Raw genomic sequence first — 26,009 nt, 5'->3', positions numbered from 1 at the left:
TGTGCTGTACTTGTGGGAGCAGAGAGGAGCTAATTCATTCAAGCAAGTCACATAAGGCGTATAGGGAAAGGGAAGGTAGTACGTAACAGATTCTGAGTTCTATAGGCAGATTAGAAAGGAAGTCATTTATTTATTTATTTATTTATTTATTTATTTATTTATTTATTTATTTATTTATTTATTTATTTATTTATTTATATCCTGCCTATCTAGTCAGTTAGGACCACTCTAGGCGGCTTACAACCAAAAAATACCACAATGTAGATAAAAACAATATCATATAAAGAAAAGCTTTCAACTTCAACAACTGGAACAGACACAAAGGGGAAGGAGAGGAAGGAAAGATCAGGAGTTGATTAAGGGGAAGGCCTGCCGAAACATCAGTGTTTTTAGTTGATTTTTGAAAATACCCACCGAGGGAGCCGTGCGAATATCAGGGGGTAGGTTATTCCAGAGGCGAGGAGCCACCGCCAAGAAGGCCCGATTTCTTGTCTTCTCCCTCCGAGCCTCCCTTGGCATTAGGCTCCTCAGCCTCACCTCCTGACTCGCATGGGTGACACGGGTACATCTTGGTGGGAGAAGGCGTTCCACCAAGTATCATGGGGAACAGAGAAAAGCTGATGTACGAACACCTGGCTTTTGTACAAGCTTACGTTGAAGTAATTGTTTAACTCATTGCTGGGCTTAATTGAAAGGATCTAAAAGGATCTTGTAGACACCCTGAAGAAGGGAACCTCACCTACGTAGTGCAGACCTGGGCAAAGTGCAGCCCACAGGCCACATGCAGCCCGCGAGCCGCTCCTGTCCGACCCGCAGACAGTTTTGAACATCAAAACTATTTATAGCTTTTTGTCTAAAGTTGATCAGTTGCTTATCTTTAACATACCACAAAAACCTCTTTAGTATTTGTGAAGATTAACAAGTTCCAGATTTTTCCCATAGCCTTCTCTTCTTTAATACAATTATTCTAGAAATTATTTTAAAGTGCTCTGAAGAGATTGGATGGCCTTGCTAATTTACCACCATTACTGAAAAATCCAGTCTCTGTTTTTCTGGAAGAGCTGAAGTCTGCCAACAGGAGTTTCACAATTCATTTTCTTCCCCTTCTTTCTCACCATCCACAATTTTGTGTAATTAGGTTGCATTAAAAGTACATTGCTGATGCAGGTAACCCTTTGGGTATAAGTTATATGCAACCTTTCTGGTATTACTTGACAAGGCTGTCTCCAAATGCTACTTGAATTCAGAACTTCCCTCCAGCAATACTGTACATCAACAGAATTGTTTTACAAAGATGGGAAGGGAGCTTCTTGAGCAGACTGACAACAGCTGAGTGGCTCCAAAATTATGTGAGAGTGCTCTGAAGAAAGTTAGTGAAAGGAAATAAGAGACCTAATACTTAAATGCCAATTGGCTGGAATATTTCAGCATGGCTGTACACAAGTGGTCAGCAGTTCGTAGCCAGATATATTCTTCCGCACAAAGACTAGGCCTTGGGAAGGTTATGTTTTTGTAGTGTGTAGAAGCTGACACAAAACACAACAATTGGAAGAGTAGTTTATCAACAATATCAGAAACACACTACATCAGGGGTGGGCAATTAATTTCTATAGGGGGCCACATGAAAAATCTGAACTATTTATGAATGTGGAATATTGTGCTTCTGTATCCATGATTCAAAATGCTGTAGAATTGCCAGAGGGAAAAAGGATGCTAAAGACTTGTTCAGACATATATACATGGCATTATATACATAGGCTTGTGCATAGATCTCTCAGAGCAACATAACATTCACAGAAGTAAAGTAATGCCTACCAGACTCACAACTCAGTGGCAAAGTGCTGTTCTCACTTTCTTGCTTAAATAGTGAGAGCAGCCTATCACTGCAGACATAGCAGCTGAACATGGTAATAAGCACTACCTAAACTTGTTCCAGCTGCATGCCATCAGTCATCTGTTGACTTGATGTTTACAGGCATGACTTTGCATTCTCACTACAATATTAAATTTAACCCCTTTTCACTTAAAGGGACAAATCTTGACACAATTTTACTTTAAAAAAATTATAACTAGAAAGCTGTTTGCTGACATGTCCCCAAATGTGCCACAGATAAGAGCAGACACTCTGTGACATTTGTGCCAAGTTTAGTGGTGATCGGAGAGCCACAGTTACATGTTATGGTTTTGGGAACCTCTTGAGCCAATAGTGTGATGTGGCTAAAAAAAAAAAAAAGCAAATGCTATTTTAGACTGTGTTAACAGACATATATTCTCCAAATCTAGTGAAGTATTTGTTCTCCTCTGTTTGGCACTGGTTAGGCTTCATCTTGAGTTTTGTGTCCAGTTTTGGACGCCACACTTCAAAAAAGTATGCCAATAAATTGGAACAAGTTTGGAGGGCGACAGGGATGATCAGGGTGCTGGAGAGCAAGCCCTATGAGAAAAAGACTGAAAGAATTGGGCATGTTTAGACTTGAGAAAAGAAGACTAAGGGGAGATATGATAGCACTTTTCAAATCCTTGAAAGGCTGTCATGCAGAGGAGGGGCAGGATCTGTTCTCAATCAACCCAGAGTACAGTCCTAGGTTATCATGGGCTCAAGTTACAGTAAGACAGATTTCAGTTCAATATATGCGGGGGGGGGGAACTTCCTAACTGTTAGAGCAGTATGACAATGGAACCAATTCCCCTGAGAGGTGGTGAGTGCTCCAGCACTGGAGACATTCAAGATAAATTTAGACAACCACCTGTCAGATCTGCTTTGATTTGTATTCCTTCACTGAACAGGAAATTGAACTTGATGGCCTTATAGGCCTCTTCCAACTTCATCATTCTATGATTCTATGATTTTTATAATTGCCTTGTAGAATGCTGATTTTTTTTCTGCTGCACAATAACATCACTGCACTCTCCTGTAGTGATAATGTATAGTCTCTTCCATACAACTGAGAAAACTCCACAATGTGTGCTACTTTCTGCCTGCACAGAACATCCACTGGACTGACATTATTTCTTCATGATAATGAGGTTGATTATGTCTAATGCAATCTTGTCTTTCTCCCTACACTTGATGCTAATAGCTTACTGTGTGTTGAGTTAATTTAGCTAAATTATGTATTGCAGTGAAGTTTTCCTTGACTGCCCAATGGTAAAGCACAAATACAGCTCCCTGAGTTGATTTCTGACTTCATTCTGTAGGTTTAAATTACACCATGAATTTCAATGCTATGGCATATTCTCTTCCCACTGGAACACAGAGATTGCACAGGAGGTTTGGCATTGTGCTTCGGAAAGAGATGGGCATGCATGATTGCCACATGGGCATATATATCATCTTGACATTGTCTTTGGAGGATTGGGTTTAGGCAGGAATTGATACTGGTCCTTCATCTCCCCAGAGCTGCATGTGTAATTTGATGGCATCCACCTTCTCGCCTTGAGGTAGGAACAGTGTGAGTGATGCTGTTCCCTGCTAGGCTAAGTAGGTTGAGTGTTGAGAAGCAGAGTCCACTAAATTCCATGTTCCCAATAATTCAGATTGTCTCAACATGATGAGAAACCTTGACAAAAGGTTTTCGAGTGGTCCGGGACCTTCTTCAACCTAATGGTTCAGTGGAGGTCCTGGACTCCTCAGTGGCTCGCTGTAATGAATTTGTTACGCACTTTGAGGGAAAAATTGCTCAGATTCGCAAAGATTTGGACTCCACTGTTGATGCAGAGCCCATGGTTGTGTCCAGTGCTCCGGACTTATGTCATAATTTATTGGATGAGTTTCAGTTGTTGCGACCTGAGGATGTGGACAGGGTGCTTGGATCGGTTCGTGCCACCACTACACAACTCGACCCTTGCCCATCATGGCTAATAAAGAAATCTGCCAGGGGAGTTTGCACCTGGCTCCTGGAGGTCATCAACTCCTCGTTAAGAGAGGGAGTGGTTCCTGCCCCATTAAAGGAGGCAGTGATTCGCCCGCTCCTAAAAAAACCTAATCTGGATCCAGGTCTAGTGAACAACTATCGTCCAATAGCAAACCTCCCTTTTCTGGGCAAGGTGTTGGAACGTGTGGTGGCTGAGCAGCTCCAGGCTCTCCTGGATGAAACGGATTATCTAGATCCATTTCAATCGGGTTTCAGGCCGGGTTATGGGACGGAAACTGCCTTGGTCGCCCTGTATGATGACCTTTGCCGGGAGAAAGACAGGGGTAATGCATCCCTGTTGATTCTCCTGGACCTCTCAGCGGCTTTTGACACCATCGACCATGGTGTCCTTCTGGACAGACTGGCTGGGATGGGAATTGGAGGCACTGTTTTACAGTGGTTCCGTTCCTACCTGGCTGATCGAGTCCAGAAGGTGGTGCTGGGGGACAGTAGCTCTGACCCATGGCAGTTGCGTCAAGGGGTTCCTCAGGGCTCTATACTGTCCCCCATGCTGTTCAATATCTACATGAAACCGCTGGGGGAGGTCGTTAGGAGGTTTGGGCTGAGGAGTCAGCAATATGCTGACGACACCCAGCTCTACCTCTCATTTTCTACCAATCCAGGTGTGGCAGTCACCATTCTGAACTCGTGCCTGGACTCGATAATGGTCTGGATGAGGGTCAATAAACTGAGGCTCAATCCAGACAAGTCTGAAGTGCTGCTGGTAGGTGCCCCGCCAGATAGGTTAAAGGGCCATCTCCCTACCTTAGACGGGATCACACTCCCCCTAAAGGATAGGGTCCGCAGCTTGGGGGTGCTCCTTGACCCCAGTCTGACCTTGGAAGCCCAGGTGGACTCGGTGTCCAGGGGTGCCTTCTTACAGCTGCGGAGAATATATCAACTTCGCCCTTACCTGGATGAGCAGAGCCTGGCAGCAGTCACTCATGCACTGGTAACAACCAGACTGGATTACTGCAATGCGCTATACGTGGGGCAGCCTTTGAAGACGGTCCGACGACTGCAACTGGCACAGAACCGGGCTGCGCGGCTGGTAAGTGGTGCCGCCGCACGGACTCATATCATGCCGGTTCTGAAAAATTTACACTGGCTGCCGGTTGCTGCTCGGGCCCAATTCAAAGTGCTTACTTTGACATATAAAGCCCTAAACGGCTTAGGACCTGGTTACCTAAAGGACCGCCTTCTTCCATATGTGCCTGCCCGTCCTCTAAGATCAGGCCAGGAGGCCCTTCTGAAGGTGCCATCCCTGAAAGAGGTGAAGGGGATGGCATGTCGGAATAGGGCCTTCTCGGTTGTTGCCCCCCAACTTTGGAACACCCTCCCTAGAGAGATCCGCCTGGCTCCGACACTCTTGGCCTTTCGGCGCCAGGCAAAGACCTTTCTGTTCACCCAGCATTTTAATTAATTACTTTTAATGTTTTGTTTTAAGAAATATTTTAATATATGGTATTTTATACTGTTTCTTAAAATTTTTTTAATGTTTTTAGGTTTTAATGTTGTACGCCGCCCAGAAGCCACTGGCAATGGTGCGGCTTAAAAATATTGTAAATAAATAAATAAATAAATAAATAAATAAATAAAATTTTTCAGCAGCTGCAGGACAGATCGCAAGAGCTAGATTGACAGCACTTTCCCCCAATTCAGTCTCTCTAGTGTGTATTAAATGCCTTTGTGGGGGGGGGGGGAGAAACCCTTTTAGAAGCAAGGTATACTCACAGAGCAAGGACAGAAAAGCCGTCACCTGCTTGTAGAAGAACAGCAAAGATGGGGCCAGCTTGGCCTCCTGTGGGAGGGAGTTCCAAAGTCTGGGAGCAACAACAGATGTCCCCACCAAACAGACTTGTGAAGTTGGTGGGACCACCAAAAGAGCCTCTCTTGATGATCTTAACACCTGAGCAGGCTCATGAAGGGAAATGCACTCCTTGAGATATCAACAACCTGGTTAGTCGATATAAACTAGGATTCAGGGCAGATCACAATACAATTAAAAATGGATACAGATAAAAAGAGTTTAAAACAGATAAAGACAAAACAAAAAATATCTAAAGTTGAAATGCAATTTTAAAAATTCTAATATCAAAAGACTTTAAAATGTACAATTGCTAATTGAAATGCATTTTTAAAATAAAGGTACAGCAGTAATTAACTAAAAGCTCCTTTCTCAGTTAATTAGTGAAAGAGTGCTTGAATAAAAAGGTCTTTGCCTGTCACTGGAACAGGACCTTGGAGAGCACTCTGGGCAACATTGGTAGGGAATTCACAGTCAAGGAGCAGCCCTTCTTCATGTGCCCACCAATGTTCCTGTGAAGGGAGCAGAAGTGATAGAAGGCTTTGACCTGAAGCAACTCACGTGAGACAGTAGCAGATACTTTGGACTAGTAATCACAGACACATCCTTGACTAGTAGCAGTGACTAAGTTAAAGACAATTCATGATGGAACAAATATATAGATGTATAGTTAGAATAAAAGAGGGATAAATGTGAAATCTAGTTTGATCCTTACTCTGCACATGCTGGACTATCCACGGGCCCCAAAATGTTTATTTTGATGGACCTTTTAAAAAAAGTACAGTTTTTCCTTTATATACATGAAAAAGAGGCATATTTCTGATGCATAGAGAACCTAGTTAAACTTTATTTGTTCAATAAGCAATGTGTACAGTTTAGAATGTTCATAAAACATTGACACAAAAAAGGAAGGGAAGTTGAAAAGATGGAACAAGATAGGGACAGGATGTGGAGATGGGAGGGGAAATGCAGACATAGAGTTGCATGTACTATACGTATCTAGCTTCACTTGGTCCCCATTCTCTTAGACATGCACAATGTGTATATTAACGTATGGCCTAAATATTGTGCCCCATGTGTGAGGACATGAATTGTAATCAACAAGAACTTACAATGAAGTAAACATGTTGGTTCTCAAGGTGCTAAAATGATAGTTTTGATTTATATGTTGAAACAGGTTATTTTGCCTATCATCCTAATTGTGTTGTGTCAAGTCAATTTCTTCTTATAATGACTCTCCCAACATTTCCCAAGTATAAAGGAGTTGGTTTTTCAGTTCCTCCTTTTGGGGGTACCCCAGGACTGTGTAGCTTGCCCAAGGCTGCAATAACCCCATCAATCATAGGTGCTTGCTATGATCTCAGCTGGCCTGTATCCTAGGCAGCACAGTGGGAATTTGAACTCTTATGTGCTGGCTTCACAGCCAGGCAACCCATCTAATGGAACTTGACAGCGTTGCAGTATTACCAGGAGGCACTAGGTGGCGCTAAGCAGTAGAATTCCCCAGAGAGATGAAGACACCAGGCAATAAGACAGAGTTGACAGCAGAAAAGTTTTATTAATTCAATTTGTTTGTAGAATATATACATACACATACAGCTTTGTCCTTGTTTCCAGTCCCATAGTCATACACAGCAGTTCCAACAGAGTTCAGGCATAAATCAGGTCAATGTCCTTGTAAATCAATTCAGCAATCATATACCATATATTCAGTCCAGTAGTCAGAGTCCTTCTCCAATATTCTCCGCCACGACACAGCACCTTCCACGACCACAGCACCATGACATCACAGAGTATGTGTGCTGGGTCTGCTTGCTTTATCCCAGGGTTAGCCAATCCTGGGATTTCTTCCTCAGCTGATGCAAGTCTTGCATTACCCCACCTGCATAAATCCTTAATTTACTTAACTTTCTTAGCATTGATTCTTACAATTACTTATAGTCTTTGACTGCTTTTTACAAAACTGGATTTAACAATTTTCCAGGTTTATCTCAAACCTGTCAGAACTATACCAACACTACCTTTGTGAAGAAAAGATTTGAAGAGAAGAGTTTCTAAATTCTTTGCACAGGACCAGCAATCAGCATCTTTGAGCAATAAGTGACCATTATCTCAGTAAAACAAACAAAAAGAAACTGTTGATTTTCTTTTTCAATAGAGGGCACATAGACATAATTCTGAGTTATGTCCAAAGAGGGAAATGCTAAATGTATAAATATTTAGGCAAATATTCACAATTAATGGCTAAAAGGAAAGATCCACTGACAGCTAAGTCCCACTGATTTCAAGAAGCTTGGGTTACGTATCTGGTTGCAGAGCTAAAGGCTGGGAGTTCAATTCCCCATTGTGCATCCAAGGCGACCCAGCTTGTGTGGCCTTGGGCTCACTGAACCATCCCAGGGTGCCTCTAGAGGAAGGGAATGGTAAACCACTTCTGAGTATCCTCTTCCTGGAAAACGCTGAAAGGGTTCCCATAAGTTTGGTTTGACTTGACAGCACACAGTTATTATTCTCATTTAAAGAGATATAGCATTACAGCCTTACAGGAGTATCTGAGTCTTGAGATTGCTCTGTTTGGTGCTGAAGCTGAGGCTTTCATATATTGTTTTGTACTCTTAACTTTTATTTCCCCCCAGGACATAATCATCTAGACTAGAGACCCCTGTTTCCCATGTGTTAGCAAGCATTTTTCAACGAAAGATGGATGTAATATCCACTATAAATATTGCTCATTTCAGCACTCTGCACTGGAGAGAAAAGGTGAACCTCAGCAGAAGCAGAAAGCAATACGTTTAAGAAACCTGAAGTGAGAAAATACGACAATGATTCTTCAAGAACTACAATAAAAGCAAGCATTCCTCATGGATGTTACCATAATAAGTGTGTGTGTGGAGGATACAGCAATTTCTCAAGCATGACTCTTTAATGCATATCTATCTTCAATTCAAGTGTGCAGAGATCAAATGAAATAACAATTCCATTAACTGAGTCACAATTTCTGAGGTCTTTTTTTATCAGCACATAGTGACTTTTTTGAAATCTGATATCCCTGCAACTTCCACTGTAATTCCAAAAATAGGAGACCTCATGGTGTGCGGAATGCAGCTCCCAGAATATCCCAGTCAACATGGCCACTGACTATACTGGTGGTTGTTATCTTGGGGGAAGGGGGGACTTTCCCTGTCCTTATACAATTTCTGATTATCCCACACCAAATGCATACACATGTAGAGAACACAGGGTATAAAGTAATCTTGACAAACTACTATCCCCTTTTCAGTGGTCTTCGTGGCCATCTGTGTCTACTAAAATGACAGCTTTCTGGCAGAAGGGACAAATCTGAGCAAGCTTGGAGATGTACAAAAGTAACTGGACAGAAGTAACTAGACTAAAAAAACTTCTGGACATTGCAGAAGTCCAGAAAGTGGCTCAGTTGGCTCTGATTAGTGTCTAATTGTTCAGAGAAGGAGAAACCCAGAAAAACAGTTGAACGAATGAAACAGAACACCGTTGAAGTAGACATGGTTATAGTTGGCTAGAACAGAGACATTCTAAACTACAATATTTTGTGGTAGTTCCCTGGTTTGTTTCGTTTGGAACAGAATCCTCACTCCATTGAGGCATAAAAGGTTGGGAAATGGCGACTCCGACAATGAACCTAGTTCATTATTTATATGTAGATCGAGTCGTTTCTAAAGTTGAAAAAGGATCTGGAGAATTCCAAACCGAATGTGAAGGGAAAGGTAAGTTTCTCAGCATCCCATAAGATATCTTATGTACTATTTTAAGTTTGTTAGCCGCCGAGAGTGGTCCTCGTTTGACCAGATAGGCGGGGTATAAATAAAATAAATAAATAAATAAATAAATATCAGTTTATGTTTATTTCCATGCAAGGAAACCCCATGCAAATCAATGGCAGTGCATTTCCCACTCAGCAAAAACATGCTAACGAAGAGGAACGTGCAAACGAAAATTAACAACACCTTTAAATATCCTGCGGCGTCACCCGCTTCCGGCGCCCGAAACCAGAAGTTAAGGTAGCGAAGCGTGGAGCTGTCCAGAGTGCTGAAAGTTCTCCGCAGAGCTGGCAGCTTTTAAGGGCAAGGAAGACGCTCCTTAATATCTATCTCCTCTCGCTGTTTTCTGTTTGATTTTAAAGCCTTGGCATCAAGAACCACTTAATCTGGAACTTAGACCCGACGCAGTGGTGTTTCTACCTGCAGTAAACCGCTCAATAAATCTGATAATTATTGCACTATTAAACGGTTGCCTCTTCCCCGAAAGTGGGCATTCCGGGGTAATTTTAGTTATCACAGAAGCTAATTGCATGAACTACATTCTTTCAAATTCGCATCATAAACGTGTTCCTTGACAACCCTTCTTTCCTCCAGCGGTCTATTTTCACCGTCCGTTCGTCAGAGGGTCACCACCACTTCCCCCGAGGAGAACTTTCTAGCCGGCTTGCAGGCAAACCGTGAAATTTCTCTGTTTACCCAAAGAGCTAATATCTCAGGTTCCATAAATGTACAGAGTAAATATCCGCAGTTGGATGCTGAAAGGGACGAGGAAAGAGGTCGCCGTGTGTGTGACCCTCACTGCTCTTTTGAGCTCCCACGGGGTTTAAATCGGTCAGGAAATACCTACTGTACTGAGAGAGATGGGTCAAAATGTACATATGTTCCCCTACTACACACAAACGCGCTGTTTGCTCACGGAGTTATGCTTATATAAAGTCCTCATATCGCATTCTCAGCTATGGGGACACCTTTTCCCCTAAGCTTCGGGTCCCCTAATTTTAATTTTTAAAAAATTATTTGCTTCTTCTGTTTACGTGGATAGTAGGAACGAAAGCCGAGCTACAGGTAAGCGGGAGACTTTGAACATAGCAGGAAGTGCTTGACCCGATCCTGTGCAGTGTTGAGTTGAACTAAGCTCTCTCCCCGCTTCTTTGCTCTTACTCCCAAGTAAGTAGACCCGGTGGGATTGCAATCTTTCCGTCCCCTCTTATGCACACCTACTGGGGGGGGGGGGAGAGAACCAGCACACCCTAAGGAGCTTACTCGCTGGGCAAGAGTGCTTAGGATCGCCGCCTTAACTTCCTTGGAGACCAAATCGGCTGACATCCAGGAAGGCGCTTGCTTACTCAGTAGGGTTTTAAATGGGCGTCCTTGTCCCGTGTCAGGGCCAGTAGCCAGCTCTGAGATCCTGTCGCCCCGATCCGCCTTTCTCTGTGGGTGACGTTCTTGCTGTTTGTGCTGCTGTTTCTGGTGCGCCAAAGATCGTTCAAAGAAATGCGAGGATCGCCCCCACCCCCTTCTCTCCCCCCCCCTTTTCTCAAGGCTTCTGGTGTTCTCCTCGGAGGCTGCAACCGCCTTGTCAATGTCAGACGCCTCACTCCACAAGCCGCCCCGACTCCTTCTTCTGGGCACGTCGGGCAGCGAGACACGTCAGGGTCTCGGAAGGAGCCGTCATCGGGGTGGGGGTGGGGGTGGGGAAGTAGAGGTTGGGGGGTGGAGGAGGCGGGGTGGAGAAGGCGGGGTGGAGAAAAGTGCCGGGCTCTGTCTCCAGTACTAATTCGGCGCCGAACGCCTTCCGGAAAGATTGCGAGGCGAACGACGCGTCTCATCCAAGCCAGATCGCCTGGGCGCTCGTTGCGCTGGCTCTCTCCCAGCGACAAACCCATCAAGAGGATCCTGACATCCCATCGTGGGCTACTACTGGTGCCTGGCTGACTAGCCCCCATGACGATGGTCCAGGGTCCCTCCAAAGCTAGGGTCGATCTACTCTCTAATTCCGGCACGGACAGCCTGGTATGGAGGCAGCTGGCTGATCTCAAGCCTTTTGCATTTCCAGGTACCGAATCAATGCGCTGGCATTTTAGCTATGCTTTTCAAGAAAGATCTCTCTCTCTCTCTCTCTCTCTCTCTCCCTTCCTCACTCGCTCGCTCGCTCGCTCTTTCTCCCTTTCTTCTTTTTCCTTTCTTCTCCTCTTGCATGTGTTTACTTATTACCCTTACTCACAAGATCAACCTTCTTTCCACACTGAACTTAAACATTCGGCTTGGTTCTTTTTTTCCGCTCGCTGCCTGGGCATCCCATAATTTCCACATCATTGCTCGAGTACCCCCGTCTCACTGAGAAGCAGGTGAACGTGCGTGATTCCCCCTCTGCCGAAAAATCTGGTGCTCCTAGTCTGAAATTTCTTTCTATTCTGTGAGACCTGGGATAAAGCCTTTACGCGTGCGGATCGTCAACGAGGCCACTCAATATGGTCTGCTCATCACGAGTTGAAAAGCAAGTGTGAACCAAGACACTTTCAAACAGGGGAAGGAACGGGTTGTGGCCAACACTCTAGGCTGAAATGGGAAGCGTGTAGAGGAAGGAGCGAATGGAGTGAAAAAGTTTATTCTTGCACCTAAAATCTAAGCCATGATGAAGTTTAAAGCAAAGTAGGATGTATTTTTAATGCTTTGAATGAATTATGGGCTTCGAAGGAACAAGGGGCAGTAACAAAGCTGAAGGGCAGAGTCTCTGAAATTAATTCCAGTGTGACTGTAAAAAGTACTGCAGTTAGATATAAAGACAGCAGTCATGTTTAGTGCATGTTTACTCAGAGATAAATCTCCCCTTCTTCTATAGGACTGGATTGAAGGGGAGTGAACACAGCTCTGCCACCGCAGTCTTAAACGCAGTGATAGAGCAAGAAGCCTCTATACCATGTTCTTGCCAGTCACTGAACTCATCGTTGAATGATAAGCTATGATTAAAGCTAAGACTCAAAGTACAGAACTGGAAGGAAGAGTAAGGAACTGAAACAAGCAGCATTGGTCTTCTAGGTAGGGAGCAAGTCAAGTTCAGTTCGTGCACTGTTGGAACTAGATGATGGGAATTCATCTTAATGGTATTGACGGGTGAAAAGCGAGAAACAAGGGAGTTGGAAATGTGGCAGGGTTCATAAGGACTTGTGCAAGAATAATAGGCAACAGCCTTTCCTCCCTCCCCAAATAACTCAATGAATTGTTTGCAGAAAAGCCTTCCCAGTTGAATGCATTTCTGCCCCTTGTGAATGGTTATCAGCCATGCTTTCAGAAGAACTTTTGCAGAGGTCTCAAAAAAACACTTCTGGCAAGGTCAGGTGGGACATCACTCGGGGACAAAGTGATGGCGGCTTGTCATTCTCCAGCTAAGCTCCAGTTAGAAACTCTATTAAATCTCTCTGCCTCCAAAGGCTTGTGCTTACGTTCCGGTTAGATAGCCTTAATAGTGCTGCCTCTTTCTGGCTCTGGGGGTTTTGCAGTCCAGATGAAGGGGCCTGTTTCAGAGAGTGGTAGAGTCATGTGAATGCCCTTGAATCAGCCACATCTCCCCTCCACCGCAGAGGTGACTGCTTCCCCCACTCCAAACTTTTTTGTGGGTTTTATTTTGTAGCAAAGAAAGATCTCAGCTTAGAAATGTCTGGTCACTTTCTCCAGTCTTGAGAATCACATCCAGGGTGATTCTATAATTTACAAAGCTGGAGAAAAGTCATCAAGCATCTCTAATTCCTAGTTAGGATGTACGACCGAACACCAAGAGTCATCTCTTGCAATTTCCTAAAGCTGTAAATCTAGACACACATATGGAGAAATGCTGACACTCAGAACTTCGGAAAGTACAAGAGCTCCTGAAATCACTTTGCTACCCCCCCCAAAGTTGTAGTTCAAAAAAAGTAACTTTGTCCAGCTTTGTTCCAGTCTGTCCATCTCATTTTGGTCTAACTATCCAGCTGAAGTGGCAAAGGACATCAAGTGGACCTCTTCCAATCCTGCTGTCCATCTTATGATGCCTACCTGGTTACTGCTCTTGTGATTATCAGGAGGGACAAGAATAAGATAATCTAGCCAGGTTCTTCTTCCTGGGAAAGAACACAGGGGCTCATATTGTCTGTGTTGACTAAGCAATATCTTCCCATCAGAAAGGATGCTTCTGCAAGAAATGAATCCCAGCCTGACCATCTGCGTAAGAGGATTTATTTAGTGAGTTACAAGGCTCTTCAGCAGAGTTGGGAAAAACTAATTACAAACAGCAGTTTGTTGGTAATTAATTCCTCCCAACGCAAGAATTTAACTTGATGAGTTACTTTTACTTTTCTAGTACTGTAATTGTAAGCTTTTTAGAGTCTTTTGTGGTGATGAGGATGAAGCTTCACTTAATGATAGAGGAGAAACAACCCATGGGGCTTAAAAGTGTCCAGTGTTCCTTGTGTGTGATGGGATGACAAAAAAATTATCCCAGGCTGGTGCCTTGTAGCATTCAGATTTTTTTAAAAGGTAAAATTAAATGTTGAAACTTTGCTCTTAGATCGTAGGGAGCTAGTTTATGCTGGGTTATACTACTAGCCTATGTATCCTAATACTCTGGATTCTGAGCTGCATGTCTACCCAGGTTCTGTCTCATCACTAACTAGCTGGTCCTTTTAATTGAAGATACCAGGGATTGAATCTGCCCAAGCATGGGCTGACCTTCTGAGCAAGGGGCACAACAACCTGGGGTCAGCAGCTCCACTTCTTCCATCCAGCTGAACTTCCCAGCAATCCCTGGGAAGGGAGCAAAGAGGCATTTTCTGTTGGAGTAAATGCAGCACGTTACGGTTTAGTCTGGGAGGACGGTTTCTTCTGGAAGGGGTGAGGAACACCGCCTAAGTCATATTTACAACCGCCCCATTCTTACTGACTCTCTTACACACAAAGTCCTTCAGATATTACGGGATATGAAGAAACAGATTCCCCACAGAGAGTCAAAAGCATGGCATTTTCAAAGAAGCAGCCCCTTCTTGTACAATGGACTTATATTTTATTTAAATTTTCTAAAAACCTACCTATTTTCACTTTTATAGCATCTCTGATTGTTGCTGGGACCAGAGATTCAGACTTCTTCCTTAGAAGTCTGTAGCCTTTTTCAGCAGTATAATAGTTTGCAAGGCTCCTTAAGCTAAAAGGCAAGGATGGTATAATTGTATATATGTTGTTGTTAGCCACTCAGAGTGGTATAGATTTATCAGATGGGTGGGATATAAATCAAATAAATAAATAAATAAATAAATAAATAAATAAATAAATAAATAAATAAATAAATAAATAAATAAATAAATAAATAAATAAATAAATAAGATGGTTAAACCAATGTAAACCTGTGGGGTATATGAGCCATCAAGAGCCTCAATGACTGCTTTGCAAGACAGCAGTTTTGCCTTCAATGCTCCCAATGCCTCTGACCTAACCTGTATTCTTTTTTGGTGCAGTCTGCCATGAAACAGTGTATACGGCAATAGATTGCAGAAGCTTCCTTGTTATCCAAATCTCTTGCTGCCTGGAATTTTTCAGCTTATTTTCACCAATGATGCTTACATCAGCTTTTTCTCTTTTCCATTCCCCCCCACCTCGTTTTCTGCTTCTGGGATTCAAATGAAAACCTTAGATGGCCCGGAATGTGCTTTTCAGCTAAAAAAAACCCCCAAAAAACCCAACCTCAGTATATATCCTACAAGGGATGGCATTCAAAAGATTGAATACCTGTTGTTGGCCCAAAGACTGTTCCTAGTGCCGAATTAGCATCGGTACAAAAGCATCCCCAACTCTGTGAATTCACTGGCATGGGATTTTTCAAAAATAATACTGAACTCACTGTTCAGTCGGGGATGATTATCTCTAAGGACAGGCACTTTCCCTGTATTTATCGGAGCATTCAATTATCTGCGCATTTTGGAAGTCCCCTGGAGCACCGAGATGAATGGCGCTGTGCTATTATACTAATAATGATAATAGCAGGACTGAAAACAATTCTGTAACAATTATCTTCCCATGAATTAATGTTACCTATGGGCCCATCCCCAGACATTTTGCCAGTGCTGCTCCCTTACTCAATCAATTCCTTAGCAGGGAGAGCGGATTTATGTCCTTGTTCTTTTAAGGCCAGTTCTGAAATACTGATTTCAGCCCAGCCAGCCGGCATAGTTGACTTCCCCATCAAGTCTAATACAGCCCGCTGGCCCAATTTTAAGACCAGATAATATCAGATAAGCTGCAAAATTAATAAGATGTTAGCAGGGTTTCTGTGAATGCCCTTTTTGGGGTCAAGATAGAAATTCCTTGCCAGGGTGGTGGTGGGAAACCTTACAAGCCATATGAAATATGCACCTTGCACCTTCTGAGGCTCACAAGAGAAAAAAAAGCATATCTTGCTCCAGAAGCTCCTACTTAGTGCATGCATTCACTGGAGGCAAAGGATTAGGTATTACTCCTGAGTAGGCATGCACAAGAGCCACTGGTGTTGGTTGCAAACATTTTGCCCACATCTACCCATCATTACTCATGGTCAACCGGCATTTGGTTCTTTCCAAGAAAGTGAATGTATGCTTAGTCATTAGATATTTGGTTCTCAGTGTTCCAATGTGTGCAAGGGGTTTTTATCTGGTGTTCTTCTAGCATAAATTAATGACTTGGATTACCCAGCTGCACAGCCAGGGCATGCGAGTTCAAATCCCCACTGGGCATGGCAGAAAGGTGCCAACTGAGACCACACAGAAGGTGTAGACCTCTTGGGGTCGCATGCCCAGCCTGTTGTGCCACCTTTACATGGGCCCGGACCACCATCGAAAGCAGAGCTGGTCAACTATTTCCAAGTGCTTTATATTTAGAAAAGTCTGGGTGGGTTGTCATAAGTCATACTCAACGTGAAAGCACATTATTATTATGATTCCAGTTTGCTGGTCCATAGGAGTTGAAGCCAAAATTAGGAATCATGTCCTAAAAAATTGGAGGCTGAAATGGCACATATGCAAAACCACTGTGTTTTTTTTTTTTAAAAATCAGGAAGCAAATTAGCAGCTATTGGCAATGGTTTTTAATTGGTAAGCAATTTTTTTAAAGTGATTCCAGTTCCCGAAGTTCATATGGGAAGGAAGATGACCTGATCTTGCTTCCATATTCATTTCATTGTTTGGCTTAATGTTTCGTACTTTGCCATTTTTGTATCTTCTGGGCTTTTAAGGTTGCTTGTTGGTAGAATTCCAATTTCTGTAAGGTATGTTTTTCTCTGCTGCTTATCCAGAAGTTTATCTGGTTAATGTTCTTATCTGTGATGACTCGCTTGTCTCAATATAGTATTGCCGTTTTATTTTCTAAAACCACAGGTGGCTAACATCTGTAAAATGGAGGAAAAGATTAGAGTAATCCATAAGATTCAGCCAGCTGGTAAAAATCATTTTAGCAAGTTATTTGTTGTTATTATTACTACTAGTAGTAGTTATGGGAGTGTTTGCATTTATTTATTTAGTCTTATTTCTCCCAATAAGAGGAGTCAAGACAGCTCACAATGTTAAAAAAAAGGAGAATTAAAAACACAATAAATTAGACATTAAGAAACAAACTGATATTAATTAAAATCAACAATTAAAACATTTAAAGCTTTAAACATTCAATGAAAAAACAGCATCCAGAGATATACTGCTAGGATATTTGTAACTCTATTTTAGACTTTTTTTATCCACTCACCATGTTTAGTCCATTTTAATTTAGTGTTCCAGCATGAACTCAGGGGCAGCAGCATATAATATCCAAAGATGCACTTCTGGACAGAGATGCTGTATTTTACCTACAAAAAGACTGTTTTATACCTCTGCTGTTGCAAAAGAAACCTGCAGCCATATTTGTCATTTTCTAAAATGATATTTCACTTGTTCAAGGTTTGTGCAACTACTTTTGCCTGCAGCGTCACATAAATCTGATTGACTCATTTACAGGACAGCTCAATCTTTTTATAAACTGGCATCATTATCATCATCGCCGTCATCATCATCATCGTCATCGTCGTCGTCGTCGTCGTCGTCGTCGTCGTCGTCGTCATCATCATCATCATCATCATCATCATCATCATGCGCCTTCAAGTCAATTCTGACTTACAATGACCCTTTTCAGGATTTTCCAGCTAGAGAATACACAGAAATCATTAACCATTCGCTTCATCTAAGGGCATCCAGGGTTTCTGTAGCTTTCCCAAGGCCAAAGAGTTTGGCTCTGCTCATAGCAGGCACAGTGGGGAATTAAACTCCCAACCTCTAGCTCCTTGGCCGGATACCTAAACCACTGAGATATCTAGCCAGCAGCACAAGCATCGTACAAATGCCTTTCTTTTTCTTTAGTGCACAGTTTCTTGATCCAACCCAATGTCTTTTATGTTGGTGTTTTAACTTTGCTTTGCGCTATGAAAACCCTTGGCGATCTCAGGCAAATAGTCTCCCATACCTCACAAGGCTGTTGCATGGACAAAGTGAAGAGGACAGAAGCCTTGAGCAATCTGGAGGAAAGGCAGGGTATATATGTAAGAGACAAGGAAACAGATAAAACTCATCTAAGGCTTCCTAATGAGTTTATGGTAAGAGCAAGATTCAAATGAAGGATTCCTTGGTTCGTAGTTCAACATAGCCAGATTTATATATGCAGTACCTGTAAAATTCTCAGAGCTACCCATCCTCCATGAACATTGCAGATGTTTGCTAGTCATGTCCCGCCCCATGACATCTAAGCAATGGTGCAGTAAAACCAGAGTTCACAGCATCGAAGAACCAAAGAACTGTATGAGTTTTAATCATGATTTAATTTGCTACCCCCTTCAAGTTCCCAGTAATTTCTGGGCTTAGCAATAGCTTTTCAGAACAGGTAGGTGAGGGAAGGAGTATGGGATTTCCACAGCAACAGCCCATTGTTATGAGCATAAATTTAATTTATTTTTTAAAAGAAGATAGTATGTGTATGAATAGACAATTAAGATCCATTTGGTTTAGAAAAGACTCACCCCTGGCAGGGGCAACAGGTGCAAAAAAATAGTTTATTGCTATGAATCAACATGGCTGCCTGCATGTTTGGACTTTTCTCTAACCAGGATTTATTCCTCCTGGAGGAAACTTTGTATGCCACTTATTTAAGATTGGCACTGGCCACACACTGATCAAAGGAAAGGGGTAAAGCTAGGTTGATGATTCACACTCGCCTTGATCACACATTCATTATTGAATTGCAATAAGCATCTACATAGGTATTACCTTACAGTGTAAACTACTGGATTTTTACTATGAAGTAAGTCTCAGTAAGACATATTCCCAAGTAAAGGTCAAATCTGAACTCAAGGGGAGTGTGTTCTACAATTAACTCATTTCCCCCTTTGCAACTGAATTCCTCAAGTAGGTTCTTCGGCAATTAGACTATCAGTATACAGCCACAGTTATCTTCCACTGACCAATCAGAAAATGAAGCTCCTAAATACAAGATTTGTAGCGAAAGGAAATCTCAAAGAGGACAACCTCTTATAAGCATACAGTGGTGCCTCGCTTAACGAGCGCACCGTATAACGACAAAATCTCATAGCGATCCGTTTTTTTTGATCGCTAATGCGATCGCTCAATGTTTTTCCAATAGGGGAAAATTCGCTTTGCAAAGACTGGTAAGCGTTTCGCTTACCGATCTTCGCAAAACAACCCCCGACGATCAGCTGTTCGGCGGCCAAAATGGCCGCCGGAAGCCTGGAAATGGCCCAAAATGGCCGCGCGCAGCGTTTTCGCGCCCTCGTTAAGCGAGGCGAGGGCGCGAAAATGGCTGCCGGCCATCCTGAAGCATCGCTGAACGGTGAGTATTTGGCCCATTTGGAACGCATTAAACCATGTTTAATGCGTTCCAGTGGAAATCCCTGCCCCGTTCAACGATGCTTCAGCATAGCGAAGGTTAATCCGGAACGGATTAACCTTGCTATGCGAGGCACCACTGTATATATAAAGTTATTCTTGAGTTTGATTGCTGTGTTGGCCACTATGTAGGCTAGGTCCGCTATTCCAGCTCTGGAAGAACTTTCCGGAACTGTCTGGAAGGTTCTCTCCTTCTCGCTCAAAAGCAATGAGTTTGCTGGATGCAGATATTATGGCAGATTAGAAAGAGTGTTGTTTACCAGCGAGCCAGAGGTTGTCAGAGACGAGAGAGAGAAAGATGAAGCAATGGCTCATGAAGACAGCATTATTCATAATTGCTTCTGATATGAATGCTAAAGGGGCAGGAGGCAGAAAAGAAGCTGTCTTGCATTATAGAGAAAACAAGCAACGTTTATTTATTTGACTTGTACTTCACATTACACCTCTGACTGGGCTGGGAAAAATGTACTGTAGACTCCAGGAATTTTATTTTCAAGTCAAGGGTTGCCTTCACCTCTATTTTTTGCCAGAGTTTAGACAGAATAATAAACATTTCATTAGAAAGCAAGCCAGGGTGATAAAAACAGTCACAGCAGCAGCAGCAGATTGAATGGCAACTTTTAGCAAAACCTTACAATGCACAAGGAAGGTCCTCTTCGTATTTTCTGAACACACATGAAAGCCCACAAAGAAACCTCCCTGGACTATACACAGAGGTTAGCTAGCTAAACATAGCCTTATATCTGCAATAAACTTTCTTCCTGCAATCTCACTGTGCGTCATCTTGTCAAAATGATTGGGAGAATCATGGATTGCTCCTGTGTCTTCTACTGGTTGCTGATCTTTGGAGTTTGAGTTGGCAAAGATTTTGGCCGCATGGGTTTGGCCTTTGCTGAAGGCCTGTAAGTCAAGCTCACAGGAGCAAGGGGGTGGATGAAAAGGTCAGCATCACTCTATCTGCACAGGAACTGATGCCGGCGAAAATTCCCAGGGATATCATCTCATTTACTACAGCACTTTGTATCTCCAGCTGCTCTTTTCTGAAGGAGCCCAAAGTTGACATGTATAGGCTCATCTCATTCTTGTTAGTGGAAATACCCAATGAAACAGGAGGAGCTGGGAGAAAATGTTTTTCCTTTTTTTTCCCATCTTGAATAACTCGTTTATTGATGTTTAAAATCCTATTATATTTTATAATGTTATTATATATATAGGAAGCCGCCCAGAGTAGTCAATTAACTAGATTGGCAGGGTATAAATGCAATCAATCAATCAATCAATCAATCAATCAATCAATCAATCAATCAATCAATGTTAGTGTGCTAAAGTTAGGCTTGAGATTCAGAGCTGATCAGGGATTTCATCTGGAGTTTCATTTTGGTCAGATGCAAAAGAGCGGATCGTGTCCTGCAGTTGTTCAGAACACGGAAATCAGAACACAGAAATCAGAACATGGAAATCAGAAATGTCTTGATATCCAATTTCTATGTTATAAAAATGTTGTTCTACATTTTTTAAAAGTATAACTTACACAAAAGGAGAACTGCTACTCTTCAACACTACTAAAAGCAGCAGTTTTTCCTTTTTCATTAGCAGGTCAGGGAATGATGTGAGGCCACAGAAATCACAAAAAAGGGACTTTCATGGCCACATAGAGCCCACTAACTATAGAAGTTCCATCCATGTTCTACTGGAAGGATAGGGAAAAGGAAGAATCTCAGAAATTTTGGGATCCTTCAAATGCCAGACAGGCCCTGGAAGGAAACCAATTCTGTATACACTGTAAGTGATGTTATGACAGAACAAGGGGGATGGTGTGGATAGCTCTTTCTCATAGGCCAGTGAATATTAATCATAACCATTAAGTGCTGTCAAGTCAATTCCTACTTAGGGTGACCATTTCCAAGGTTTTCCAGGTAGAGAACACTCCAAAGTAGTTTCCCATTCCCTTCTTCTGGTGGCACCCTGGTAGCTTGCCTAAGGCCGCGCAGGCTGCCTCTTGTCTCTGGAGGTACAGTGGGGAATCGAACTTCCAACCTCTGACTCTGCAACCAGATACCTAAACTGCTGAGCTATCCAGCTGGCTAGTGAATATTCGCTCCCATGTAAGCATTTGAATAGGTTTTATTTAACAAATGCTTTTCTCACCTTTTTCTCCTTGTGCACATTTGCAGGTCTAAACTAAGAGAATGTGTCGTATTTGGCTTGAAAGGGACATGCATTAAAAAAAAAACAAGTTGTGAAGCTTAACCCTTCAAGAAAAATCTGCCATGAGTATTTAAATTTGAGGACCCCTTTAAGCTTGAGACCTGAGCTTTATGGCTTTCCTGCCCCACTAATTGTCCCCTGGCTCTAAGGAAGAGAGGGAGTTGGGTGGTGCCACAGTTAATTTATCTGTTTCAATCAGTCCCTTGTGTTCTTTCACTTATAAAACTCTTTGTTCAAGGTCGCCGTTAAGTTTGGAAAGGTGGGACACCAGGAAGAAAGCCACGCACACCTCTGCTCTCTCTCTCTCTCTCTCTCTCTCTCTCTCTCGTGAGTGCTGTGAATATTTGATTATGTACCTTGACTCCTGGAGAATTAATTATACTTTGACAATCATATGTGCAAATCAGTATTTTCAACAGCAGGTCAGATTAGAAGGTACGGCAGTCCTTCTCCTATCTGTGTACTCAGCTTTGCGTTTACTCTTGTGCATTTGTCCCTTTCCTTGACAGGGAGGAGGGAGCGTAAGTACTTTTTCCATGCTCACCAAAATAAAATAAAAAAGAGCAACAAAACATCGTATGGGGCCCAAAAGACTATAGCAGGATCCCAACCTTGCCTCCCCCACCCCTTACATGAAAGGAGATTTCCTCCCATATGTGTCTTTGTAGATTTGCAGCTATATAGCACAATTCTATACGTGTTTCCTCAGCAGTGCTCCAGTCGAAGGAAATCCACAGATTTGTAGTGAGAAATTTTATGGGTTTTATCTCCTGCTGGCAACTGATGCCATGATAGCTATCCTCACTTGGAATAAATCATTTGTAAAGAGGGATGCTGCATTGCATCCAAACCAGTTTCTCAGGTTCTTCAGCCAGTTATATGTTCTCCTTTTCTGTGTGTTTTTCTCTCATCTTTACAATCAGCTGGAACTATAGTTTTTGTTGTTCACTATGGAACCAAACTGTTCTGTGTTCCCTCACCTTGTGTTTTACAGTTTCTTGGCCTGTCTTCATTCACATTAGTACTCCTTACTGTCTTGAGTCAAGAAATTCTTAGCATTGTGAGCCATGGGTCAAGAGCCATTTTCATGCTGCTGCTAAAAAAAACCAAGATGCAGAAATCCTGGCTAATCTATCACAGATCACCTATTATTTATTTTATTTATATCCCACCCATCTAGATCACTCTGGGTAGCTCACAACAATTTCATAATACAGCAACAGTATAAAATAAAACAACAACATTAATATAATTCAAGATGGCAAAGATAAATTGAGTAATGACAGAAGGGAAGGCCTGCCTAAAGAGCCAGGTCTTAAGCTTGCTCTTAAAAACACCCAGAGAGGGAGCCAGACAAATTTCTGGGGGGAGATAGTTCAAGACATGAGGGGCCACTTCTGAGAAGACCCGGTTTCTTGTTCTTTCTGTTCGGGCCTCCCTTGACTTTAGGCCCCTCAGCCGCCCCTCCTGGCAAAAGCGAGTGATACGGATAAATCTAGGTGGGAGAAGGCGTTTCGCTAAATATCCAAGTCCTAAACTGTTTAGGGCTTTATATGTCATCATTAATACTTTGAAACCAATGCAGAAATGAATGGGCAGCCAATGCAGGGCAGCCAGAGTGGGGGAGATATGTTGATGCTTTCTCACCCCAGTAAGAAGTCTGGCCGCCGGCGGTTCAGGCCACTGACACTATCTGGATTTCCATAGTAAGTGCCGGAACCAGATGGACCCCAAAGATGTGAACTTCAGTCTTCGTGGTGAGAGTCACTCCCCCCAAAGTGAGAGAGTTTCCTCAGGACTTCCGTCTTGTGCAGGTTCTGCCTCAGTCCATTCACCTGCATCCATTGCAGTGCAGCCTCCAGGCAGCACTGAAGGGATGAAACAGCATCCACTGTTGTTGGGGAAAAGGAGATGTAGAGTTGGGTACTGATGACATGAAGCCCCACATCGCCTGATGACCTGACCCAGCGGCCTCATATAGATATTGAACAACATTGGGGAGATAATTGAGCCTTGTGGAACCTCAGATTTGAGACTCCACGGGGCCAATACATTCTCCCCAAGCTGTACTCTCTGAGGACAGTCTTTCAAGAAGGATTGGACCCAGGCAAGCACCAGATCACCAATTCCCAGCTTGGAGAGCCTCCCAAGGAGGATACCGTGGTCAATGGTATTGAAGGCCACTGAGATATCAAGAAGGACCAACAGAGACATTTTGCCCCGTTGGCCTCTCTCAACAGGTCATCAAACAGGGCGACCAGTCCCATTTCCATACCATGGCACAGCCTGAAGCCTGACTGAAATAGATCCAGGGCATTGGTTTCATCCAGAAGGGCCTGGAGCTGGTCAGCCACCACCAACCTAGAGATTGACATTCTGACCAGCCTTTATGTAGATAATACTCAGGTAAGGGGAATAGTTGTCTCATTCTATATAGAGCACTTGAGCCACCTTGGTACCTCTTAAGGAGAAAGGTGGGGACATTAAAAAAAAATAATAATAAATAAATAAATAACTCAACGTACCCTATGATAGAATAAAGGTCATAGAGGTTGGGGCTGACCCATCTTGCACTCTTTAGGAGACAATGATTGAAATCCTGTTGCTTAACATAGTGAGTTGCACTAGAGTAGGCCCATTGAATTAGTGGGGATTTGGTGAGCCAACTCCTCAGCAAGTTCCATTAATTTGATCAAGCCTGCTTTAGCTGTGATTTGCTTTAGTTTTGTAAGTTGCAGTTAGAGTGGGCTCATTTGAAACAATGGAACTTATGGAAAAGTTGATTTACCAAATTCCCTACTGATTTAATGGGCCTACTCTAGTGTGAATGGTTACACAAAGCAGCAGGTTTTCAGCCATTCTGACAAGCTTTGTTCCCAGGTCCATGACATTATCTGGATGTCTGTATGATTCCCAGTCTCAGTGGGTTTTTAAAACATTCTCAAGAATAAAGAGCACAATGTCCCTTCGGTGTAATTATATAAGGATTATAGCATAGTTAGGATACACACCTACCCAAAAGGTAGAGTTTGGGAAAGATTTTCTTTTTTCAACCCTGAGTGTTGCCATGCAACTTTTTTCAACCCTGGAAAAAAAAGAGTTTGTTGCCTCTTGGTAGGGGATGATCTCCTATTATAAATGTATGTCACCTGAAGGATGTTTAGACTGGAGCTGAAATTCTTCAGGATCAAGAATATTATCCCTAGAATAACATCTCAGATGTTGCTACTTTTAAAAAATTGCCCCGTTTCCCAGAAAAAAGCCACTTCGTAAAAACTGCTGTGAATAAATTCCATTCTATTATCCTATTAGTGAGTGACTCTGTCTATTTCCACCCAATAATTAAACGAGATCTATTGTGAAGGGTGCAGAGTGAACCAGCTTTAGTAGTAGTTGTAGTAGTTCAGGGCACCCTGGAAGTCTGTCGGTTGCCGAGGTCCTCAGAGGCTGGTTCTACTCCTGGTAGACATGGTGAGGAATTGAACTCCCCACCTCAGACCCTAACTCACTAATCTATCCAGCCAGCATTTTTTCCATACTAGTCACCAGTCAATAAGGGCTACTGTGGCAGTGAAACTAAAATCAATCATGTGTGGTGCATGAGGGTGTGGTAGTAATACCTGTGAGTGGAAGGCAGGTACTGCCAATGGCGAACCAAGTCATAGGGATGCCTTCCAACCTGGATGGCTTTAAACGGGATTGTGTTCACCATACACTGAAAGTTCCAAACCATTTTGGAACGACAGCCCCATGGAGAGCATATTATAATACTGTAGTCTAGTCAGAAAAAAAAAATGCATTTTGGGACTGCAACTCCCAGAATTATCCAGCCAGCAGAGCAAGTCAATACATATACTGTACTACTAAGCCTACATAATTGAAAGGTATGCCCATCAACATCAGTAGGACCAATGGCCTATTTTGGATTGGAAATGTGAAATAAAATGATTCAGATGTTTGAGAGACAAAGCTACCTCCCACCCCCACAGCATCTTCACTCTTCTGTGCTTAATGTTATAAATGTTCTATTGTACTGGCCATCTTCTCAACCCCAACTGAGAACTACTATAGTTCTCCTATCAGGAAATGAAAAGAGCAGCAGTACATTTTCCATTATTTTCCATCAGGCCCAGCCCTGTGTTACATGATATGGAAAGATGGGTGTTGCAGTACAAAGCATAGGAAAGGCATCATGTTGACTGGTTAGTAAATTGAAAGTAGGCCTTGTGAAATGTCAGATTTGCCCATTTCTGATTTAAGTTAAAACTTTTCTTACTTGCATATCCCAGTGTTTTTTTCCTCTGAATGGAGAAATAATTCAGTCTGTGAGGTAATGCCCATGTGTTTTAAAATAAATCAGATTTGT

At 42.7% G+C, this 26,009-nt stretch overlaps 1 protein-coding gene across 1 annotated transcript in view; it reads left to right on the top strand.

Moving 5' to 3' along the window:
* The first annotated feature begins 11,292 nt into the window (after window positions 1-11,292).
* Window positions 11,293-26,009, top strand: part of CHRM2 (cholinergic receptor muscarinic 2) — a 201,410-nt gene continuing 186,693 nt past the window's right edge. Inside the window, exon 1 of the mRNA XM_020792204.3 lies at window positions 11,293-11,574. The gene's annotated coding sequence lies outside the window, so the exon portion shown is untranslated. The remainder of the gene's footprint in view (window positions 11,575-26,009) is intronic.

The sequence above is a fragment of the Pogona vitticeps genome, chromosome 5 (assembly GCF_051106095.1).
Source record: "Pogona vitticeps strain Pit_001003342236 chromosome 5, PviZW2.1, whole genome shotgun sequence".
In the NCBI taxonomy this organism is placed as follows: Eukaryota; Metazoa; Chordata; class Lepidosauria; order Squamata; family Agamidae; genus Pogona; species Pogona vitticeps.
This window is presented reverse-complemented; position numbering and strand designations above follow the sequence as displayed.